The sequence below is a fragment of the Lutjanus erythropterus genome, chromosome 11 (genome assembly GCF_056507025.1).
Source record: "Lutjanus erythropterus isolate fLutEry1 chromosome 11, fLutEry1.hap2, whole genome shotgun sequence".
Lineage (NCBI taxonomy): Eukaryota > Metazoa > Chordata > Actinopteri > Lutjaniformes > Lutjanidae > Lutjanus > Lutjanus erythropterus.
This window is the reverse complement of record NC_139327.1, coordinates 11,305,148-11,329,310: the sequence shown is the minus strand read 5'-3', so window position 1 is coordinate 11,329,310 and position 24,163 is coordinate 11,305,148. Positions and strand designations below refer to the sequence as shown.

General features: G+C 41.1%; 1 protein-coding gene across 4 annotated transcripts in view; it reads right to left on the bottom strand.

Moving 5' to 3' along the window:
* The window catches only part of fam222ba (family with sequence similarity 222 member Ba), a 51,115-nt gene that overhangs the window by 24,759 nt on the left and 2,193 nt on the right, over positions 1-24,163 (bottom strand). The window contains exon 1 of one of the 4 annotated variants that reach the window (XM_084730785.1): positions 16,558-16,688. The exons of 1 other annotated variant lie outside the window; for it this stretch is intronic. The gene's annotated coding sequence lies outside the window, so the exon portion shown is untranslated. Of the gene's footprint in view, positions 1-15,306; positions 16,519-16,557; positions 16,689-24,163 lie in introns of those variants that run through there. 2 more of the 4 variants (XM_084730788.1, XM_084730787.1) reach the window with 2 other exon arrangements.

Here is a 24,163-nt window from a genome sequence, read left to right as displayed (position 1 = left end):
AATCAGTTCAGTTGGTATCGAGACACAGGTCTGGTGGATTTTTGCTCTATATTGATGCGAGGAACAGAACTGCCGAAAATATTCTGCTGCATTGAGAAGTGCAGCCATACAAGTCAAAAACAAATGTCTAAATGCCGATTCCAAACCCTGCTGTGTACATGTTCGATAAAAGCTGACCCGTCTCCATCCTGTGTCTATGGAAGGCTGCTAAGGTCAGCCGCCTCCATGGCAGCTCTGACATTCAGTCTGGCCTCCAGTGAGACCAAACGAGTCCCTCTCGCATCTACACAGCAGCTGAAGAATAAAAGAGATCTTTCTCCACCGGACAGGCTTGTGTGAGATGTGTTCCTTTTTGCCCCTGGCGACACACAAGACATTTGTGGTCTCTCCTTCATCTTCTGTGTATATGTGAGAGCCTCTCTGCCCCTGGTTCTTTCCCCAGCAGACACCGGGCTCAGGGCGCCGAGCAGCCAGCTGGTGACTCTGTGGAGAGCCAGGCAAACACAGGCCCGGCATGGCAAACATCTCACCTCTGTGTCTGCATGGGAACATCTGGCCCTCCCAGGCTCGCAGGGCCCTCCGTCTGTCTGCCTGTCTGACTGTGAGCCTACACATATTGTTAATGTGTACTGGTGTTGTCATGGCACCAGAATTTTCACTCCTACACAGGTACAGGTTTAATATACAAAAACAAATCAATTGTTTTACCAATGCAAACAAGCTAAATGTCATGTAACAACCACAGCACCAGTTTATGATGATTAAATTACTGATTTAGCAGCTGTGTGTGCATATTCAACACAAGCCTTCTGTTGGGATGTCAGAGTGAACAAAACTACAAGCAATAACCAGTTTTGTCAACCAGTTCACGCGAACTGAGATTAAAAATTCGGAATTTCACTGTAGCTGGGCATTGAATAGGCCTGTCCCCTAATAGCTGACTGAACTAAGATGATTCTTGGTCAACCACGTTTTCATCTAATCACAGGAAAAAAAACAAATTAAAATTCCACTTGGGCGCAATCCTTGCTATGAGGCCAGGGATGAAAGTATCAGGAGATCACGACAAGGACCTTTTTCTCTTGTACTGATATAGCTACCTGCCTTTAGCCAGTTAGTGGTGACCTTAACTGACTTTACTCGCACTGGGACACAGCCTCCGAGACTGAGGAAGGCCAGTTAGTTGACATTACAGAGGCGATTCACAGTGGCTTTGACCAGGACTCAGACTCCAGACACAACAAAGACATGGCAGGTTTAGGCGGTGATAGGAGAGGCGTGAAGCAATGTTACTTATTACATTCTCTCTCAGCACTGGCACTCAAACACCATATTTTTAAATAATCAAATTATTAACATAAATGCGAAAGACTAGTCGACTAAGAAAATCTCTAGTCTGGGGTGCGATACTGTTTGGTACTATAAACTAAAGTGTGAGTGTCAGACACCATCAAGTACCAATACCTTGCATCAACTGTCTGGTCAGATTTGTCATCTTGGTTACTTAGTTCCTGATTTTAAGAAAAATTATGCCAATTACAGACTAGAAAATATATTTGGGAAAAGTTTTTGTATGGACCTTTATGTTTAGACAACTTCTGTCATTTGAGAACTTCTTTTAGTTAGAGAAAAAAAAGTGTTTTTACACACGATTTCTCAAAGGAATGTGTTGATACTGGAGGTCATTTATTGTGCTGGCTTAGGTAGACTACAGAGAATTATAAACAATACCCTGCGCTTAACTGTGGTTTAGCTGTGATCCAATTTTGCACTGGCTGCAGCAGATCTCGATCGGTTGAGGTATCGGTACTAAGATTAATCTTTAACAAACTAATTTGGTACGCATAGCGTGTGTGGCTAGTGCTGAATGCATAAAGCTTAAATCAAAATATTCAATCTCTTCTTCTAGCCTGTACCAGTGAGATAGAGTCATATGAGTAATAGAGTTGGCCCGGATGATAAAAACTCCTTTTCCTATCGCTCTCTCTCTCTTGCTTTCTTGCATCATGCCCGCTCATACAGATCTCTTGCGGCCATCCAATGATTCAAGACTGATGAGGCATGCTCAAAGGTCTATGCCATTGAACACAGCATTAATGCACCCAGCAGCAAATTTTTTGCCATCGACCCCCGTTCTCCGCAATAAGGACAGAGCCATCAATCAGGCCGAGATAGCCGACACCAGACACAGGCTGATGAAGTAGGGGACTTTGGAGCTAATGACAAATGGATCTCTCAGATATGGTCACAGTATACTATGACAGTCCACCGAGAACACTTGACCTTTAGCAAAATCCGGAGCCACTTTTTGCCAACACTGTGCAATGCAAAAATGGGGAATATGCAAACTGCTGTTGCAGTTAGGAAAGTGTGATTATTGTGTGAGAACTCCTGGGTCCAGCTGAGAGTTCAGCCCTGTCAGTCTGAGAGCTGCTGCTCCTGACCGACCCAGCCCTCCTCTGTTCTCACACCAAAGCTCTGGGAGTGACCTTCAGGAGGCCCGCTAGTCCTGCTAATTGGGGTCTCTACAGAGCACAGCAATCACACTGCACTGGAGGAGGGACTGGGGCAGTGGGAGGGAGAGATAGCAGGGGCCTGTGTTGTCTGCTTGGTGGGAAACAGACAAAAAAGTGGAACCTGGACTTAAAAACTGAACTTCGAAATAACAGAATTAAACTTGGGCTGCACTGAAAAAGAAAACAGCAAGATAACGGAGTCCTTTGTAACATGGATGCTGATATAGAGGACTGGTAAGCAAAAACACAATATGGGAACCCATCGGCTATCGTCTGACAATGATTTAGCCTCTGGGGCCAACAGTCAGTGTTTCTAGCTTCCAGTGTAGCCAAGATATCCTCACTTCCTTTTCCATGTGCTGCTCACTGTTTATAGTCTGATTAACAATTTGAGATGCAAATGGAGGTGGAGGCTAATCTCTATAAACAGATATCTGCATGTAAATGCAAAGGAATTTAAAATGATTGGTTAATACTAACTGGGCTACAAACAGTAACCAGAATGCTTCCAAATCCAAAATCTTGTCCCTTGCCTACAGAACCATATCTGCATATGAATATGTAGACCTCTGTTTATATAGGTTAACAAAAACATAATGTAATAAAAACCAAAAGTCATTCCTTTGACTGATACCAAAACATCACAAATTCTCCATAAATATGGACAATCGTATGTCAAGTTGTCAGAGTGGACAGCGGGGACAGTCACAATATTAAGAGATTAGTGTGAGTTCAAAATGACTGGCATTAGGCAATAAATACTTCATACTGATTTTTTTATTTAACATGTCTCACTGCAGTTACAACCAGGGCTGCAGCTACTTGTTTTCATTACTGATTGATCTGCTGAATTTTTGTCTTGACTACTCAATTGTTATTGTCACAAGAATAAATGAACACTGAAAGTTCCCAAAACCCTAGCAGATGTCATTATAACTTTTTGTCAGAGTAACAACAGTCCAAAAATCCAAAGACATTCAGCACTATCAAACAAGGCTGTGCGATACAACCAAACTCTAATATCCCAATACAGGTCATTTCATACCCAGATACAGACACACTGATACATATCACAATATAGCACGTTTTCTGTAAATTCACTCAATAAAAATTTTGTACAAAATGAACACATGGAAAGACCTAGTGGTGTTTGAGTCTTCTGTTGGGACCGGTCTGCCACATAATTTGCAAAGTACAGTACTCTGGTCCATGTCAGACTTTTCATATCCACACCATGTCTTTGCAACAGACGCACAAAATAAACGAGCATATTATGAAATGACATGTTTTCTGTTGTCATACAATATATACTGTCCTATTGCACAGCAACAATATCAAAGAAAATCAGCAATTTGTCACAGTTGACAGGCTGCATCCAGGAATTTCTTTTTACTTAAATTAATTAAATTACTTAAAACAATAATCAACTATTTAATTGTGGCAGCTGTGCAGTAATAATGTGATCCTTTGTTGCCCTGACATTAAGCATGGATTAAAAAAGTGGTATGAGCACAGTAGTAAACATACAGACTAAAACAAATAAATGTAAACTTCATAATAGCTATTACACAACCAAAACATAATGTGAATAAACACTATTGGAGATACTAAACTCACACTGGAAAAGTGAAAGGCACCACAAAGTGGATCATGGGTTTCTAAAAGGGAACATGGGTCAGGCAGGTCAATTTTATCTGTGGGCCAACAGGGTCAGAGCTCTGCTCTCAGGAGCATGGAGGAGACAATGACACAGGTAATTTAGAGCAGGCTCAGGCTGGCTGCAGCTGTGCACTGAGCTTGCCAACACATCATCATATCAGGGCCACTTCCTATCAGTGTGATCAGCACTCAGAATAAAAGGGGAAGAAAATATACAGGAAGTCATCCTGTAAAAACAAGATACTGACTGACTGAGAGCCTTCATGTTGGGAAAGAGAGTTGGTGAATTGTTTTTGAAGAATGCCTTTCAGGGTAAGAAAGACACTTTTCTGAAGGAATTAAAGGACATACAGTGAAGCTGGTAACCATTTTAAAGTAGGTTTGTGATAGATCCAGTGAATGAGACTTTGAGCAAGGATGGCCATGAATAGAAAGGTCTGCATTTAATTTGCTAATCCATCATTCCAATTGTGCTCGGTAACAAAGGGAGAGGAGAGTGGTGGGGCATTCAGAGGCAATGGAGCATGCTGAGGGGTGCGTGTGTGGTTCTCCATGGAGCCAGGGAGGCCATGGCCCTTGGCCCTCAAAGCCCGGCCAGTGCTGGGGAGAATGGGATCTGATGAGCTCAACGCAGGCAAGACTAATCCCTTCATGTCCAAAGAATTGTTTAACTACGTTTGACTGATTAACCCAAACCCCTCGATTCCACTTACAATCTATTTGTTCAATCAAGTCTCCTGCACTCATCATGCTGCAGTGTGTGGGTGGTGATGGAGAAAAAGAAAGAGAAAGAACCAGAGAGAGAGAGACAAAGGGGGCTGCAAAACAATCCTTTTGGAGGAAGCATAGCAGAGGCAGAAGTCAAAAGGACAGCTTTTTTGTTCTACTTGCAATTCTCCAAATGCACATAGCACACGAGTTCCTGCGGACCAGCTGTTACTAACATTCAAAGGTCAGAGAACTCTCGCCTTGAGAGATTTCAAGTAGAAAGTCAGCCTCGGTGTTTTAGCAAACCATGCTGGCATGCTGGTTTTTTACCTGCTTCATGGGAAAAGGGAAATTTAAAGGCACTCTCCCCTGCGTGGAAAAGAGGTTGCCAGGAAGATTAACCCAGCTTCCTTTTATAGCCTCTGACAAGAGGTTAAATCACACATTACACCGCCTGAAATGTCTGCTAGTAATTAGATCAAGAATATTACTCTCTCTTCTTCTTCCCCTTGCAGACTGCAGCTGATCAAAGCCTAATGATGGTGTCAGTGCCATTGGCAGTGCTGGCTGGGTAAATCTCCCCATCGGGATGGCAATCTGTCAGGGCCGCGAGCCCTGCTAAACAGCACAGGACATGAGTACAATGGTGCTTGACACAAAGTAGACTAAATGAACCACATCTTTTACCAACAAGCTATCCATCAGCGGCGAGGGCGCCATTAAAATTCACAGTAATGATTATACATCTCTTTGTTTTGAGTCTGAGGCTGTGTGTTTATATGTACACAGTCAGCTGAGATGTATACAGTGGGAAGAGATGTTGGTGACATCTGGGAGTTTTATCCCAATAACAGTGAAACCCACAACCACCATATCTGCTGTCTCTCCATGCCAGAGCAGATCTAAGCAGCACCTGGTCCCCTTGATGGGGCGAGGGGGCTACTGGCTATTAATTACAGAAAGCCGACACGCAGCGCAGGCAAACCCTTGCAATGAGACCCTGGGACGTCAGATACACAGCAAGACGAATGCTTCTCTGTCACACAGCAACATGACCTGCCTCAGGACTCTTTACACACGAGTACTTTCAAGTATGCCTTTCAAATTGTGGCCCACCCTTCTTCCTCTGCCCCCACCCCCCGTCTCCCTCTCTATCTCAATCACATTCTGCGGATGTTACACTACTTCAGGGGATACTTTCTGACTAATGCAAAATGGTTGTGCAGTAGCATGATAAAAGTTGACATTTTCCTTTTCTAATTCAATGCTTCCTTTGTAAACAACCTCGCCTTTTTATGTGCACGCACGCATGCATGCGCGCACACACACAGGCTGCAAACACATCGCACATAATGGTCAATTTCGTTATTTGCTCTCAAACTCAGGGGCCGCAAACAAAAGGGGGAAATGGCAGGAGATATGCCAATCATTTATCGTTGAAAGATGTCTTGACAAAAGAGGCCCTAAAAACCTGACAGCTTTTCTTTTTCCATGTCAGTCCCCGCCACAACCAGCTCCTTAAAAAGGGGGCCCCCAGACAACAGGTTCCTGCAAGAGGTCTGACCCCAATCTTAACCCCATACAGGTGGCACAACGCATAACACAGGAAGCAGGAGCGCTATTGACAGAGTGCAGGGAGAAAACGTTATTCTCAACCAAAGACCTGCTCTCAGAGATCATTTAGTGAGGCACAAAGACAGCTCAATGCCAGCAAAGTGTATTCTAACGCGCTGAAAAGCAAATCCCCTCAAACACAATAACGGTAAAGACTTGTTCTCAGTGTAGACTAAAAGCATCTAGTTTGAGAGTCATAATGTTAGATAAAACTCTACAACTCGGGGTAGCAACATTAAATTATGCTGTGAAGGCTGTTAATCTTTAAAGGGTTGGAAATGTAACAGTTGTGGTAAAAATTTAAATAGCAGATTTAAATGTTAAAGTAAAAAGGGACCTCCTCCTTGTGTGACCAACATTCTATATGATAAAAACCAGAGGTGGCAAAAGTTCAAACTTTCTTTACTCAAGAAGAAGTACAGATACCAGGGTTCAACAATAAGGACTGCCTGCTTACCTGGGGCAAGTAAAATTTGTCGACTATTTTGATAATCAATTAATAGTTGGGGTTAGTAATTTAGTATTTTCTCTTGCATAAATGGCAGCAATGCTTTTTCAGCCTCTAAAATATGGAGATTTCCTGTTTTACTTTAATTTATCACATTAAACTGAATATCTTTGGGTTTTGGACTAACAAACAAGACATTGAGAGACATCACCTTGGACTGGGATGGACATTTTTCACTATTTTCTGACATTTCATAGATGCTGCAGCCCTAGATTAAACATGACAATTAGCACACAATTAGTTTGACAATTAGTTTTTGAATTTAAGTGATATCTGCTAATAAATACAACCATTCCATTCGGCTCTTTCTGTGCAAAGCTGAATAAACCTCACCTTTGCTGTGGGCTCTCTTGTCTTTTTCGTCATTAATGTTGTTTTTGTTTTGTTACATCTGTTGTGTATGATATGCACTGATGAATACACCAAGGAATCATCTTTTCTACGTGTTATTCAGCCTCCCCAGGAAGTTGCGATTGCAGTAATTCATGCAAATTTAACTGATCTTGGTGAATTCTGCATGGCCTTGCAATTTTGTTCAATCTTAGCAACTTGCAAAGCTGGCCAATTATCATGGCTTCCTGCAAGTTCATTGACCAGCAGTCGGCTGGGTGAATGTCATACATGTACATTTCAAAGAACCCACTCAATGTTTATTTTGTACTTTTTTTTTGTTGAGGGTACTAAAAAGAACACAAGCTTTATCATTTTTAATGACATTTATCAATGTCTGTGCACCTATAATTTTGGGCATGCTGTTATGACTAATTTTGAGCTCCAAAAAGTTTGTGCTTGTTTGTGGAAAACCCCTCAGGTGCACTTCTACATTTACAAATAAAGCATATTTTGTTAGAATTTCTGTAATGCTGAGCCTTTTGGGATCAGAGCGCGGTTTTACTCTCCTGGAACAAGTGTTTTTTTTTTTTTTATGAATTATACGAGAAAAAAGTATGCAATTTTCACTTGCTCCCGCAACTTTACTGCAAAATTCATTCATCACATTTTTCTTTTGAAAAGCTGCCATGGCATTTTGGGTCATGACAATCCAGAAAAAAGTTGGTGAAATCGTGGAATGACTTGTTCTTGTCTCATCCATTTAGGTTGGAATCAGTCTTAATGTTTGGAAGGCAAGGTGCAGTGAAGCACAATAACCAATAACTCCCCTAAGCTGCATTACAACTTAAGTCATGAGCCTGTTTTGAAAATGTAGAAAATACAGATATTTGTGTTAAAATGTAGGAATGAAAAAAGAAAAAAGTTGTCAAGAATATAAATACTCATGCAAAGATACCTGAATACTTCTTTACTACTACTTATTTGTACTTCATTATCTCCCCTCTCTGTTAAAAACCCCATTAAGATAATCTAAATGCACAAAAATAGTCAGGTCCTGTGTTGTCTTCTAGTTCAGGAGAATAAAGTGAGTGCAACAACTACAGAGCTGAACTATGAACTGTGATTACAGCCAACATCCCCCTGCAGAGCGACAACTGCATCTCTGCACATTCCAGGAAACGCAGCCAGCTGAAGACAGCAAATACACCAGAGAGGAGGAGACATAAACAACGTAAGCTAGTTTGAGAGCTGCACCGATGTTTACTGTCTCACTAAGTGCATTTCATCCCCACTGCTTTCACAGCAGCGGCGGTATTTCAGCATGCAGTACAGAGGGGCTGCTGATGCCACAGGTCTGTGTACAGAGGGCTCAGTCACAGGCTGGAGAGACTGTTTGGACAATGTAGGTGTCAGACACACTGCCTGTCTGGAATAACGATTCAGTTCAGCCGCTACAAAACACCCTCTGGTTCCTTTATAGTGGAGGTTCAATAAAAAAAACAACTTGACTGTTTTTGGAGTGTAACTGTTGAAAAGCTAAGAGGAATTTCTGCCTTGTTTGACTTGGTACATTGCTATCAGGGAGAAAGGTCTGCATTTGCTTCAAACGGGCACTGAATGACATGCCAGAGATTAGCCTCTGAAGGTCACAGTCTTAGCCTATCCTTTCAGCCGCTTTTCACAACACAACCCCGGGCCCTTTTGAACAACAGGAAGAATGTCATCTGGTTACTTTTCAAGGCACGGAGATACCATTCACTGTGTCCAACAATGGCTGCAAACAGGGACCAGAGGGTTAGGAGGTTATAAAGGGCCCCATTCTAAGCGCCGCTCGATCTCCAGTACACTGCACGCACACAGAAAAAAAAAACACACACCCACACACTGAGGCCTGGAGAAGTGGTGCAGCCGATGATAAACTGAGGAGGGTCATGGCAAAGTGCCGCGCACTGACCGCTCACCTCGGCCTCCGTCCCTCCCCAGCACAGCTTTTAAGATCCAGACGAAGCCTCCGAGCCTTGGCTGCTTTGTCAGATACACTCACTGCTTTGTCATTTTGGAGAAGATAACTGGATAATACCGTAAACTCCATCATTCCTTCAGGTTATTCTATCTTGCCAAAGGTTACAAAGAGCACAATTTTATTTCCAATTTCACGCAGCTACTCTTGGCAAGAAAATAATAAAAAAAAAACAGGATTTTAAATGGATCAAAAAACATGAATTTCAATGTATTCTTAATGCAAATATGGCTCTGATACCAATACTAGTATCTGAAAATGCCTCCATGCAGTATGGATTGCCCGCCATGTTGGGAGATGCCATGTTGGGCAAGTAAATCTGGCAACTCCCTTGTTCGACCGGGCAAGTGGTAAAAAAGAATTAAAATGTAAACTATTTTAATAATCGATTAATTGTCAGAGTAATTTTCAAAACAAAATACTGTTACCACCCTCTCAACTATGGAGGTTTGTTTATTATCATATTAAACTGAATGTCTTTAGATTTAAGTCTGCCAAAACGAGACAGACATCACCTTAGACTCTGAAAAACTGGGTGGATTGTTTTTACTATTTTCTGACATTTTATAGACATCTAACCCTAGATTAATTATAATAATACACTGTGGTCTTTGTTGTTATTTGAAAACCACTGATAAATACAACAATTAGTATGGGGGGCAAGCATAAACTAACTTTGGGCAAGTAGATTTCTGACCCACTTGCCTAACTGAACAAGTGAAAAATAAAAATGATGTTGAATCTTGTACTGTCTAAAATACAGATATCAGCAAGTATGCCAGCTTTTTCACTGATCCGATACCAGATAATATATTAGACACCAAATGGGGCCCTGTTACTTTGCAGCAGCATCCTGTACACCAAATTTCATATGGTCAGTGGAGGAGAGAAAAACCAGCTCTACTTGGCATTAGATCACATTGCAAAGTCTGCGTTATTGGAGGAACAATTCAGTGAATTGTGTACCTGATGTATATACTGTACATAATCTGTGTTATTGAACTGTGAATACAGACGCTGTTATATCAGTATTAATATTCTAATGTGGTTTGGTTTTATGAGGATTTGCAGTAAAACTGAAGCTGACTTCTTGAGTTGTCTTTCTTTCCTGATTGTGAACTGGATTGGACTTAACTGTTTTTGAGTTGTAGGGGAAAAAGTAGATTAAACTCTGTGATTTCTTTTTTTTAAACAGTATTGAATCGGTCATCAGTATCAGGTATTGTAATCACTATTGAGAAGGAAAAAAAATGGTATCAGAACATCTCTAATTGCAAGGGAGGATGTAAAATAACCAAACGCAAGAATTAAAAAATGCAATCATTTATCATAACAGAAATTTTGGTCTAGAAAATAGCATTCCTCTGAACACACTATACACTGCGCTCAATGATAAGACCTTAATAAAGTGCTTCTGCTTTTTTCAGGTTGTAAGGCTTGTCCCCAAAAAGACTCTCAGACTACAGCCAGAGCTGAAATCCTTCACCAATTTAGTCTCTAATGAACCCTCTGAAATATTAAAAATAAAGCCCAATTAGCCGACAGCATTTTACATCTCCTCCCTCTATAATCCTCTGGTAGCTTAGCCTTATCTAATGTCTGCGCCAACTATGACACTTTGAGCTCACTCTCCCTCTATCCCCTCCACTTGATATCCCCTACAGCTTTACTGGGGCTTTGTTGTGGCATTCTTTCTGACCCCACAGACCGGGTCAGAGTCTGAGCCTCTCTGGTTGTGTCTAATGATGCCCTGATATGTACAGTTGGCATGGCTGTTGGAAAACTGCAGCAATAACCACGGACATGCTAATGGCATCTATTAGGATTACTTAAGAGTGATATGGGACTCGCCTGGCAACCTCTTATTACACCGGGCCTGGTATGGGGGGTGGAGAGTGTCAGTGGAGGGTCAGTGATCCGATTGAGATGGCCTTATCTTGTGCCATAAACAGATAACAGTATCTGCCCTGCTCTTCTGCTGTTCCTGTGAGATGGAGGTGGATAAACAACCCTGTCGTCTCCAGTGCCTCCGACAAGCCTGATCAGACAGATGCTGTCCTAAACCGAGCCTTGTTCCTCCTGCTGCTATGACTGCTGTTTTTGCTCTGAATGTCACCGGGAGGCTTAGATTTTCCCCCCCGATTGCCCTCAAGCTGAAGACACAACAATTTCAGAAAGCCCTTTGGTCTTGGGTGTTTGTAACGTCAGGTTGCAGCACTCCCTGGCTTAAGGCCTCGGGTTTGCTGATTACGCAAACTACCTAGCAAGAGCGATGCTTTTTGCCCTAATTGGACCTGCCAGCTAACATGCAAATCCATGCAAAAAAAGTCATGAAGAACACAAAATGTAGCAAACAAAGACAGAAAGTGTATCTTCAAATCAGGCCTATCGCCTGTAGGCATTTGGCACGATATAAAACAACCCATGTGAACCAAAACTAAATACCGTGTAACAGCTGACCCCACAGCCTGAGCCCTGCAGGTCAGTCCCTTGTTCTCAGAGGTATCCAGAAGTTGCCCATGATGCCCTAAACACCTGATCTGGATGTATCATGTGGCCGCAGTTCTTTACTCTGAGCCTGACCTGCATTTGACCCTCACACTGGGTCTCCTGACTTTGCCCACTCACACAAAGGCTACCAAACATCTGCTCCCTGTCTGAGACCAGACTCCTGCAGCTGAGAAGACATCGGGTGGCCTCACAGAAAGACTCTCCAAGTGGGTGGGTGCCTGAGTGGGAGAGTATGGGCTGACAGCTGCCCTGGTGACTGGAGGACAGAAAGGTGGAGCCGGCTGGCAGATCACTGGTACCTGGGAAATCTCTGGCCTGCTGTCCAGGACAAGGGGGGGGCAGCCTCATTTAGCAAATGGATGATACTCAACAAATGCTGCTCATCTGAAACGACCGGGGTGAGGAAAATAAAAATCTGCCATGCACATAAAATTCACACCTGCAAGAGATTTAACATACACAGGCCCCCGCTGGAATATGAAAGGGACAAATGTATTGCATTGGGAAGAGCGTGCGGTTACACATTTCCAATTCAAGTACCGTCTCTAAAATGCTACATCAAATGACTGGCTTTGAATAAACCAAAACGAGCATCAGCCAAGTGGCTCATTCCAGCACAGAAAATCATTGCATCAAAAATATGCTGGTTAGCCGAGCCATTTCACAGTCAACAATCACAGAATCAGGACTGTTACTAATCAATGTATTTTAATGAGCTCCCTGTGAATCCCAACAACAGCTGAAACATAAAAGCTGCTCAAGTTCTCTGGTTCAGTCTTTGTACCTTGTGATCTGTTATTCATAGTCTTGCTCTGAAGTCTCTAAGAAATAAAGCAGAGCTTTGATGTTATCCTCTTATTACTGCTGTCTGAGACAGGCCTAATGTTGGGAATCAGATTGTTTGGCTGTCACGTGGACAACCTTCTGCGACACAAAACATCCGGGATTCAGTGTAAGGTGCTCACTTGCCAATATCAGCTTTGCCATTTGCTTACAAGAAGAAAGTTTGATACAGAGAGGTCTAGAAAACTGTGTGGGTGTGGATATTACTGTACTCTACTCACTACTTAAAAGCTTCCACTCAAGTGGGCTTAAAAACGTAGGTGTGTACGTTCTCTACAATATGTATTTTTTTTAATAGTTTAACCTCGTCTGCAGCAAATGTAGACTGAGAGGCCACAGCAGCAGCAAGATGCTACACAAGTATTTTAGAGGAAATTACCCTCCTCTACCCACAATGTAAATCAATACGTTCCAATATATTTGTCAGTGGTTGGCTGAAAAAACCAATGCAAACTTGCTTTCCTGTCAGTTTGCCCTAAGCAAAGACTCTGGGTTTGCGGTGACAGGTCAAAGAGTCAGCACATGACTCATGGGCAGAGGAGGAGAGACACTTTGAAAAGCCACGCAGAGATCTAATTAACACATGCATTCAAGTGGTATTTCAATTTGGCGGAACGCTGTAATTTTCTACAATGCTGACCAGCATGACATGAACTAATGAACCAGGTGCTCCTGACATTCGGGCTTATCTGCAGCCATTATAACTAAGAGCAAACACACAAATCATTTGTAGACTTAAATAGAAGTAAATCTTTAAGAACATGCAAAAATAAGCTCGGGGGGTCAAAGTCTGAGACTGTGGGCCTCTCCTCTGTAAAAGCTTGGAAAAAGGTGCTCCCCATTAGTATACTTTACACTACTTTATAGTTTTTCAATTCCTGGGTATCATTCAAAAATTTTTGACACTGATTTAACAGTACAGATACCTTGGCTTTGACACCGGTTCCTGAACGATACTTTTTTCAATACCAAATCCATTTTAACAAAAAGAAAAGTACATTATACATCATGGTACAACTACTCACTTTAAAGGAAGTAGGCATTCAAACACCTGGTGTTAAAAACAACAACAGCAACAACAACAACAATGATCCCTGTCTCTGAGCGTAACGGAATTCTTTTGTGCATGCTTCTGCAATGTGTAATGTTAAGATGCCAATCACCACCATTATTCACTCTTGGTATAAGCATGCCGGGTGTGTATTGGCTCACTGACACTGATGAGATTTACTTGTTACGTATCGCAATTTAGCATTGAATGACAATGCATTTTTTGATACTTGATAGTGTTGAAGCAATCTGGTGGGTGCAATAAAAGTAGCAAAGTTTGGTACCCAGTCCTACCTATAAGACCATGATTATCCCATTTGATCCCATAGACACTCCAAAAAGAGCCAGGTTAGTCTAATACTGCAGTTTGACACAACTTCAGTTTATACCGAATACATGAAGAAGGTCTGTCCTGAGGCAATATTAGTTTCTGACTGTGGAAAAGTAGGAAAACGGTAAAGTTATTCCAAACTACCGAATCTCCAAAGTGTATCTTTAACCAGATCACACACATTCAGGCTACAGGTGATTTCCTTTTGATAATGAATGTAAATGTTTAAATTTCCATTCACTGAACCTCCCCTGAAATAGTTTGGAGCACCCCTGGGGAGGTCCACCTCCCACTTTAAGACCCTCTGCTGTAAACTACTGCAAAATCTATACATGTATTGTTGTTAGCCTTCGCATCAATATCTCACATTAACTTTGAAGCATTTTACTCCCATCCTTCTGGTTATCTGTCAGATTGCTGTCATTAGAGGCGAGCAGCATTTTACAGATGGGGAGAGGCCTTACAGTCATTTGTTTCTAAGACCTAATTAATCTTCATTGTGCTGGGAAACATAGCACCCCAATGCAAAAAGGGTTCCTCCTTCTACACGATAATTGCACAGAGTCTAGGGGCCTGAGTTTCCCAGACAACAAGGTCTGAAATTTAATTATCTGCTCTTTGGAAAATGTAGGGGAAGAAAGCTACATTGCAAAACTGCACTTCTGAGCAAGTAATGTCAGGCTCTTGTTTGAGTAAGCAAGCACAGAGCACATCCTCCCCGCTGTCATAAAAACCAAACAGTCTCACCATTGTTTTGGTAAAGGCAAGGTAATGGCTTTTCACAATATAACTGATTTTTTTTTTTTTTTTTTACTCAATCGATTAGTTGTTTGGTCTATAAAATTGTGAAAAATGTCAATCAGTGTTTCCTAAAGCCCTAGGTGATGTCCTCAAATATAATGTTTTATTCACAACCCAAAGATATTCAGTTTACTGTCATTGAGGAGTAAAGAAACCGGAAACTATTCACATTCAAAAAGCTGTAATCAGAGACTATTACTTTTTCTCAAATCATTCCTCAGACTGATTAATCAGGATATAATATCAGTATACATGGCAATAAATTCAATACTTGACAACCAATCAATTAGTCGTAGCAGCTCTAAAGGTAAGATAATGTGGCTTTTCAAAATAAAACTTCAATTTCAATATGCCCATGCAAATGCAGACAAAACAGTTCACATCTCTCGACATTTCAGTTTTATCACCTTACCATGTGCAGAGTAAACCCGATCACTCCCATAGTCCAGTCAGTCACAGAAGTGTTGCTTCACTGCGGTGTGCTTTTTAATCATATCCGTCAAGCTCCATGACATTATTATAGACCGACTACAACAATAAAACAGCAGCCAAAGACAACACGGACAGGCTGTGGCAACATTAACATTCCGCCGTGTAAAGATCAGGCTTGGAGGGGGGAGAAACATCGATAAGATCCCATTAGTTAAGTGTGCCCTTAGGATACCCGAAATTTGATCAGAGATAGACCCCTTCCTTCCAGACACGAACCATTAGACGTTATGGCACAAAAAAAAAGCTCCTCTGAAACTACTCCTCCTGCACTCCTCCTCCTCCACCTCCTCAGTGGTCGAGGTTGTGCGGCAGGATCAGGATGAGCCCGGTGACGTCAACCTTTTGTTATCACCTTTAACACTTGCCTTTGCAGGTGGAGACACTTTGCTCTGCACGTTTATAATAAGAAGTGCTATTTGCAGACACGCTGGCGAGCAAAGGGGCTGTGCACAACATCTGTATCACGAGTGAAGAGGACTGGCACTCTAAATTTGGATGTATGCATGCACGTCCTAATGAGTATATCAGATACTAGCAGTGGGAGACAACTCAGTGACAGCTATACCATACTTTGCAAGTCGGGAATAGCAGGAGATAACCACACTTCCAACTTCATCCACAGCTGGCTTCTTCCAGGAAAGGAACTTAGCTGTAATTTCTCCTGAGAGATGGCACAAAACTGTCTGCATCATGTTAATGGAAACCCCAGTGATGAAGATGTAATCATGATGATGATTTTGGCAGGCAAATGGAGCTCTACTATAATTAATCCTCACTGGTTGTTGTCACATTGCAAAAAAAACACAACTAGCTAACAACACAAGCCCAGTTTCATTCAGTTAACATCAGCTTTGAGCAAGAATCCATCCCTCTTTAGTCCCTGAATTAAATATTTTTGGCTCATAAAGGCAATTAAAGCCATAAGGGCTTACAGTCAGACCGTCCAGACATTACAGGGGAGCAATACAGTAGCAATAAAGCTGCATGTTGCCAGTCAGTGTGCCAGCTGACTGCCCAGGCTCCTGGCTACTAGCTAACCTAGCCAGTCAGTCTGAAACATACACAGTCCCATTGTTGCCTTCTCCAGCTTTCCGAATATTTATGCCACAATTTTGAGAGGATGTCACACAGTATCGGGCGGCAGGCGTGTTATTAGGATACAACTACTTACTCTCCGTTTACCTCTGCGAAAGGCATCGTTTAGTACGTCGCCATGGTTTAAAACGAACAGATTTTCTCCCGTTGCCCTGCGCTGCCGAATCACTGCTGCTGCTGCTGTCTGCGGCAGCAACTTCCCGCGCATGCGCACTGACTGGGACCGTTCCAGACTGTGCCGTGCGCTGCGCAGGACAGCCGAGTGGTTTAAAGGTACAGTCAGGGTGGAATTCAATTGGACGTCTCTGTATTTGTTTTGTTTGCTAAGTAGAAGGTGTAATTGGTGAAAGAACTAACTTGTACCATCTGTAGAACATCAAAGTACATGTAAAGCTCCTCTACTGTCCGTCAAAGTGGGTAACAAGCTTTGTAGGCAGAAGTATTCCAGTTTTAATATTTTTTCAACGTGAAATAATAGTGATAATTTTAATGATGACGCAAAAATAGCTGTGCATATAGTGTGACCAGTTGTGGTGGAAAAAAATATTTGGATACTTTTCTTAAGAAAAAGCACTAATAACACACTGAAAATACTTCATACACATGTATCCAAAACCTCATTTAAATTATGTGCATATGTGCATATTATCAGCACAATGTGCATATTATCAGTACAATGTATTTTAAGTATAAAAAGTAAAAATAGTCAGTGTTCTGTAAAAATGGTTCCTGTCAGTTGTTCATATTAATAGTGCATTAATGTGTATGTTGTGTTTGACTGTCGTAAATGTTTACATTTGCACTCATTTTAATGATACTGTTGGGCAGTTTAATCTGCAGCAATGCCTCATATTGTATAAGATCATCATATATTGCTATGTATCTAAAAAGTTTTCATGAGCTCAGAAAAACAGGCCTGTTTTCAGCTTTGTGTATTTTTCAGCTAATCCTCGACAGTTTTTAAATAGTTTATTTAGGTTTTTCATTCAACCCATAAAGGAACACATTAATGTTTAGTCTATCACACTCAAAATCACCATTGCTTGAGATATATGGTTTTCACTGGACAGGGAGGGTATTAGAAATGGTAGTCAGTAAAGTAACTAGTCATCAAAGCTGTCAGACAAACTTAACAGAACAAGCTGAAGAATATTTTGCTCTGAGATGTATTTGAGTAGAATTATAAAGTAGTGGAGATATTCAAATAAAAGTATATATAAAGATATTAAGTTGAATACTGCACTTAAGTATGATTAATTTTGAGGCACTTAAGTATCTCTATTTGCTTCTGCTTCTACTTCTACCCAAATATATTTCAGAGGTAAATATACTTTTTACTCCACAACATTCAGTACATGATTTGAGAGGATGGCTTAATGGGATTACTCTAGTGATGAGAGACTGGTTCATTTCAGTAACCTAGCTATATAAGCAGTATAGTTTAGGGAATATTATAGATGCAAGATGAAAGTGACAGATGTGTTTCTTCTACTTCAGCACCATGGACAGCACCATGGATTTATTAACACACAGCGCTGTTTGGCTACTGATTTTTCAGGACTATGGTCGGGGCCATAGACTCGTTAACTGTACAAACTTAAGTAGGATAAATGATGAATGAGTTCTCTCTTTTTGTGATCAAATATTTATTGTGGATCCCGCACGACAAATAGTAACATGATGTAACATTAATGTATAAAACAAAAGCAACCAAATGAAAACAATATAAGAAGAAATATAAAGGGAAATAATACTAGAAATGAAATAAACAATGGTGCCTGCCACCCTCCAACATAGATCTCCAGATGATACACTGAAGGGTGTATACAGAATGACAGTGGTTCTAATGAAGGCTGAATTTTGATATTAGGCCCTTTGTCTGTTGTGAATTCACAATAGATTGCAGGAAATCTGTTTCCAATGGTTCATTCCAGGGGACAACGTTTGCTTTTAGTGATGATATTAGTTGAAGGTAAAGAAAAAATGTTGGCCCAGACTCATTAAAGATCAGATAAATGATCAACGAGTCAGGCAGACTAGACACATACAGCACATTCAACTAAACAACCCCTCTGTTCCTGCACTCTCTGCTACAAGAGGATGGAGACCGGAGTGTCAAGTTAACAAGGAGGATGAATGGAAAGTGTATTTTGGTTATTTAGTTCGCAAGGGGGATAGCATCCCCCCTCATCCCTGTTCAAATCACCTACTGACTACATTTATCTGACAGGTTGGACAGCTGATTTGAAGGTTAAGATTTTATATAAAAATTTATAATAATTTTAGAAAGAATGATACATTGTTAGTTGATTATTTGATTGATTAAACTACCCAACAGTATATAATGGTTAAAGGCCACTCTACCTCAACTACTTATGGTTTTAAAATGCTGCTTATATGTTAACGCACTAATATTAATAATAATAATACCATAATATAATACTGTAATGTATACAGGAATTAGGACATTTAGTTTTAGTACTTTCACTACATTTTGGCAACAATGATTTCGTACTTTTAGATGAATATTTTATGCAGGTGTTTTACTTGTATATTAGTATATATACTGTATATTGTGGTATTGTTAAGACTTGAATACTTCTTCAACAACTGGATGTGACTGTGACTGTGTTTTTAATAAGTGGAAGTAATAATAGTAAGTCCAGATAATTATCTAGATCTATCACTGCACCGCTGTGTTCATTCATGATTCATGCGCAGGTGCACTGAAGAGGAAACTCGCTCATCCCAACTTTTGGGTTGTAATAAAGTGATGATGTAGTATTTCAATTAGTAAGCAGTAATGGGCTAACAGGTACTGGAGACCACAAACCTCCAGAGCAGCTTTGGTGCTCCTAAAGATGATTGATGAATTGAGTTTTCCCCTTTGTTAACCTGCTATCTCCCCTCTCCATCCTCTAGTAGCAGAGAGAGTGCAGGGGAAAAAGGGGTTGTTTAGTTGAATATTTTAGTCTTGTCTGCCTGACTCATGGATCCTTTATCTGACTGAGGCCTGTGACAGTTAAAGTCTATGGCCCTGACCATATTATTAAAGTACTGTTATTAAAAAATACAGAACCAAAGGAGTCGTTCATGAGTCAGTTTGACTTGGTGGATCAGCAACCAAACCCCCCTGTTAAAAATGAACATATCACCTACTGTCACCTGTACACCAGAACACGAAGCTCATATTATATTATTGTTAGCAGGTTGAAACGAAACCTTAGAAATTGAAATCAACACTATCTGAATGGCTATATACCACTAGGAATACGTATAAACATATGTGTTTTTGTAAACTGGGTGAACAGAGCCTTTAAAGGAGCAATGTGTAGCATTCCAAATAGCAACTTGGAGCAACAGACTGTACATTAAATATGTTGAAGCCCTACTTAATATACAATCTATGGTTAAAGCGAATTGTTTCCCCCTGCCCTCTCCTCCCCAGAAAGTCAGACAGTGTGATGTAAAGCTAAACTTGTTATCCTGAAAACCAAAGCCCACTGCTTTGAGAATACTCACTCTGGAGTTGGAGTTCAGCGACTGCCTGCCTTCTTCCTGCCAGACTCCATTAAGATATTGCTCAATTTAAATTATAAATGTCTATGCCTTCTACAAGATTATTAATGATTTCTTACAACTCATAAGCAGTTACTTACTCATCTGGCAAACATTAAACTCTAATTAATATGAAACTGCCAAACAAAAACACAAGTCATACAGAATAGAAATTTCAAAGGAGGATGTCGCATTATTGTCAGAGAAGTGAGTATTTCAGCTTAGCATGTTTCTTTAATCTCTGATGACATATCGTTTTAATGTGATTTAGTACAGTAAATGCATTACAGATTTCTCTCAGACTGGGAAAAATACCCACTGAATAGCCACAAAACTTGTGGCAAGCATGTCGCAAATCTCTAACACACTCACTTTGTCATAATGTAATAATGATGATCTGTATTTCTTGCATCAACATCTTTGCTTTACCTTACAAAAATACAGCTTGTTTGTGCATTTCACTGGCCCAAATGTAATACTCATCTGGCAGAAGATTTGCCTTGAGCTCTATTACTGTTGCATTTTGCATCATTGTGCTCTTCACATATTGTATTATGTTGGGGAAGATGAAACCCAGTGAGAAGACTCCACGGTCAATAGTGTCACATGCTTTGTGATTTGATGAAAGGTTCTATTTGTGTAGCCTGATGTGTATAGCTCCCTAATCAAAGACTTATATTTCTGTGACAACTAAAATAAATTACTCTATTACAACCGCCCACCTGCCCTCTCCACAGTATTGATACCATTTTATTACCAGAGAGAGACAGATGGACAACACAGAAGATTGTGGCAAGTTATGGGAATGCTGGAGAATGTGTGCTCATGGCTGTGTAATGTCATGTCAGGTTAGAACCTGCACAAAGGTAATCAAATAAGATGATTAGAGAGAAAATTACACGTGTTCAGCTCCACAAACAATTCTGATATGAAGCATTGTGAAGGATAACTCCATGGCCTGGGTTCCAGTGCGGACAGGGGCTTATTACAATACTCCAGCCAATTTAGGCCTGCAAGCTTCACTTCCCCCATCAGCAAGTGAAAGAGGGGAGAATTTGGTCTGAAAGCCCAATCACACACAGCGCTCAGAGTTCAGCAGGTGGGGAAGTAGCAGCAGCAGGCTCCATCAGGCAATAATACAAAGTTAATGATGCAGAATGGTGTCTTTCTCCATACCAAAGAAGACATCAATACAGGATGTTTAAGAACGCTGTTCCTAATTACGCTTTTTAAATTCACCACTGACGTGATTGATGATTTCAAAGAGCGGCATTATTGATCCACTTCACAGACAAGTCACATCGATTGCAAGTCTAGAATGAATAAAAGTTTTTTTTCCCTTTATCTCCCCCACTGAGAGAGAGATTGTACAATCAGAGCATCAGTGTGACCTATATGGGTAGTTTGGAAGCTAAATCACCTCTTTTAAAAAGCAGTCTGAGCAAGGACGTATGTAGCGGTGATTGCTGAATCGAGGGACCTTGGGGGACCTTCAGGGCGTCAGACGTTAACAGTTAAATCTCAGCGCTTTCTCATTTATCAAATGTGGAAATTCATCCATCCATTCATTAATCTGCGGGATCCTGTACAAATAGCCAATCTGCGTTGGAGTTCTCAGCGTGAAAAAGTTCAGGAGCGGCTGTTTTATAGACAATCAGCCAGCTGTGAAGCATCACGCCTCTCACTGCAATCAGCGGTGATGGAGTGATGGATGCTCTGACGCACTGACAGATTGTTTTTTTCCCACCTCTGCTCCCTGTTGACATGCCCCATGGCTCGTGCTTATTATTCCATGAACTTTGTTATTCCTCATGAGCAGCCAGATCTTCCTATTAGTGCACAAGCTGCCAGTTATTGTGTGTCTAATCCCAGCCAGTGATATTAGCAGATCAACAAGGGAGGTTAACAGAGCAAAACCTGATGTGGCAGAAAGTCTGACATCACCTGGTCCAGCTGCAGATTCTTGTTATTTCACTTGGATGTTTGAGCTTTACTGTGCAGAATGATGGATTTACACTTTGACACTTGGAAGCTGTTTTCACATTCATTTGCTGAAGTCTCTCTGTACTTGCAGCTGCAACTACAGATTATTTTCATTATTAATCTTATTAATTAATATTAATATCAGAATTTTTCCCTCTCTAATTTTGGCATCGTCACAAAAATCCAGTATCAGTCGAGCCCTACTTTTAACCAACTTCAAAATCTGGTTTTCCACAGTCCACCACAGTAGATCTACATACTGGAAAGTTGATGGAGGTTTCCGCTAGAGCTTGTTCCTCTGGAGGACAGAGCAAAAAGGGAGGGCACTTAGGATAAGTCAGTTGTGAAAAATGCTCATCACAATTTCCCAGAGCTCAAAGCAACAGCTTCAGATTGCTTATTTTGTCCAAACAGCAGACAAAAACCCAAAGGTATCTTGTTTATTGTAAGTGTGTATCATAATTGGCAAAGAAAAGCAGCAAATCCTTCCACTTAAGAAGGTGGAGCCAGCAAATATTTGACATTTTTTACTGAACAATGACTGAATCCATTAAGTGATTATTAAAATAGTTGGACATTTTCTTTCAATCAACTAATCAATTTCTTGACTCATCATTGCAGCTCTACCCTCCTTAAATCTAAGGATCGTACATATAAACATGATTTTGTGGCAAATAATTTGGAGGCCAGTCTTGGTTCCATTAGAGCACAAGCTGCAGGTTATTGCGTGTCTTATTGCAGTTAGTGATATGAGCAAATCAACAAGGGAGGTTAACAGAGCAAAACTGATGTGGCAGAAAGTCTGTGTCTGACGTCACCTGCTTCAACTGCAGATTCTGCAAAATCAGAGAGATTTGACCTGTTCTCTATCATTACAAAGTGTTCTGTTAGAATTACAGAAAACAAGATTGATTAGGAATCAACAGGACGTTGAATTGCAGCAGCAGAGGGAGGTTTTCCATCACACCGTGCTGAATCTCATTGGCAAGTGCACTTCAAGTGGCAAAGTGGGCTACAGCTTATGATTAAATGGTCTGCAGGCGAAGCCTTTTTGTCTTTTTTTTTTTTTAGAGAGAGCTCTTTCTGAAGGCCAAAGTTAATGCAGTCATAGAAAGAACTCTGATACACTCCCACGTGAAATGGCCATGTGAGGAAAGCCCGGAGGGAGAAAAGGCCTTGAATGAATTTGAGAGGGAGAGAGAGTGGGAGGGAGGCAGATAGAGAGAAAGTTTAAACATTACTGATCCTCAAATATCCTTTTGGTTTCTGGTTCAATTGGAATTCGGCAGTAAGTGTCTGCTAAAAGCTCCATTTTTGTTGCCCTTCCATTGCTGCTGAGCTTTTAGAGTTAGATGATGACAGATTGTGAGCTACCTGATATCCTTCATCATCCTCCCCAGTGGAGGTGTTTGTTCCGCCCCGAGCAAGTCCTCGAGGACTAACAAACAGCCGGCGTGTTTGATGGACTATGGGGAGACATCTGCTCTGCCTGGCTTTGCCATACAGAATGAAAACAACATGTTACAGTAATCAATCAATATGCAAACTGTGTCCTTTTGGTCTCATGATTAACCTTACAGACTTCATGGTTATCAAGTCATTATATCAGCTTGTCGTTGTGAATTAGTACTGAGAAGTTGCAGGGTATGAGTGCGGGAGCGAGCAGTGTTTTCCTCAGGTTGGCACATTGCTTTAAGCATGGATGCTCGATATATCCTCGACAACATTGTCACAACTGTGCTTCAAGCACCCTCTGGGATAAGCTCTGTTTTGTGTACTCAAGGGACAAGAGGCAAAGAGAAAGTCTGCACAGTGCAATCTGATTTGTGGTTATAGGCACACCATCCTTCACAAAGTAATCTGGAGAATATCACCCGAGCCAAAAGATCCTTTGAGCGCTGTCATCCATTTTAAACGGCGAGTTGCTCATGTCGGCAGATGTGTTCGTGCATTGTGATGAGCTGATTTGAAATTGCCATTGGCTGATTTTAGCCTCTGAATATCCTGTAGACAGGTGGTTCCCAAACTGGGGCCCCGGGAGTCCTCTGGGAGTTACACTGGGTTTGCTGCAAAATGATGCATGACTTTTATTATTTAGTTATTTTACATATTAAAGGACCAGTGTGTAGGATTTTCAGGGA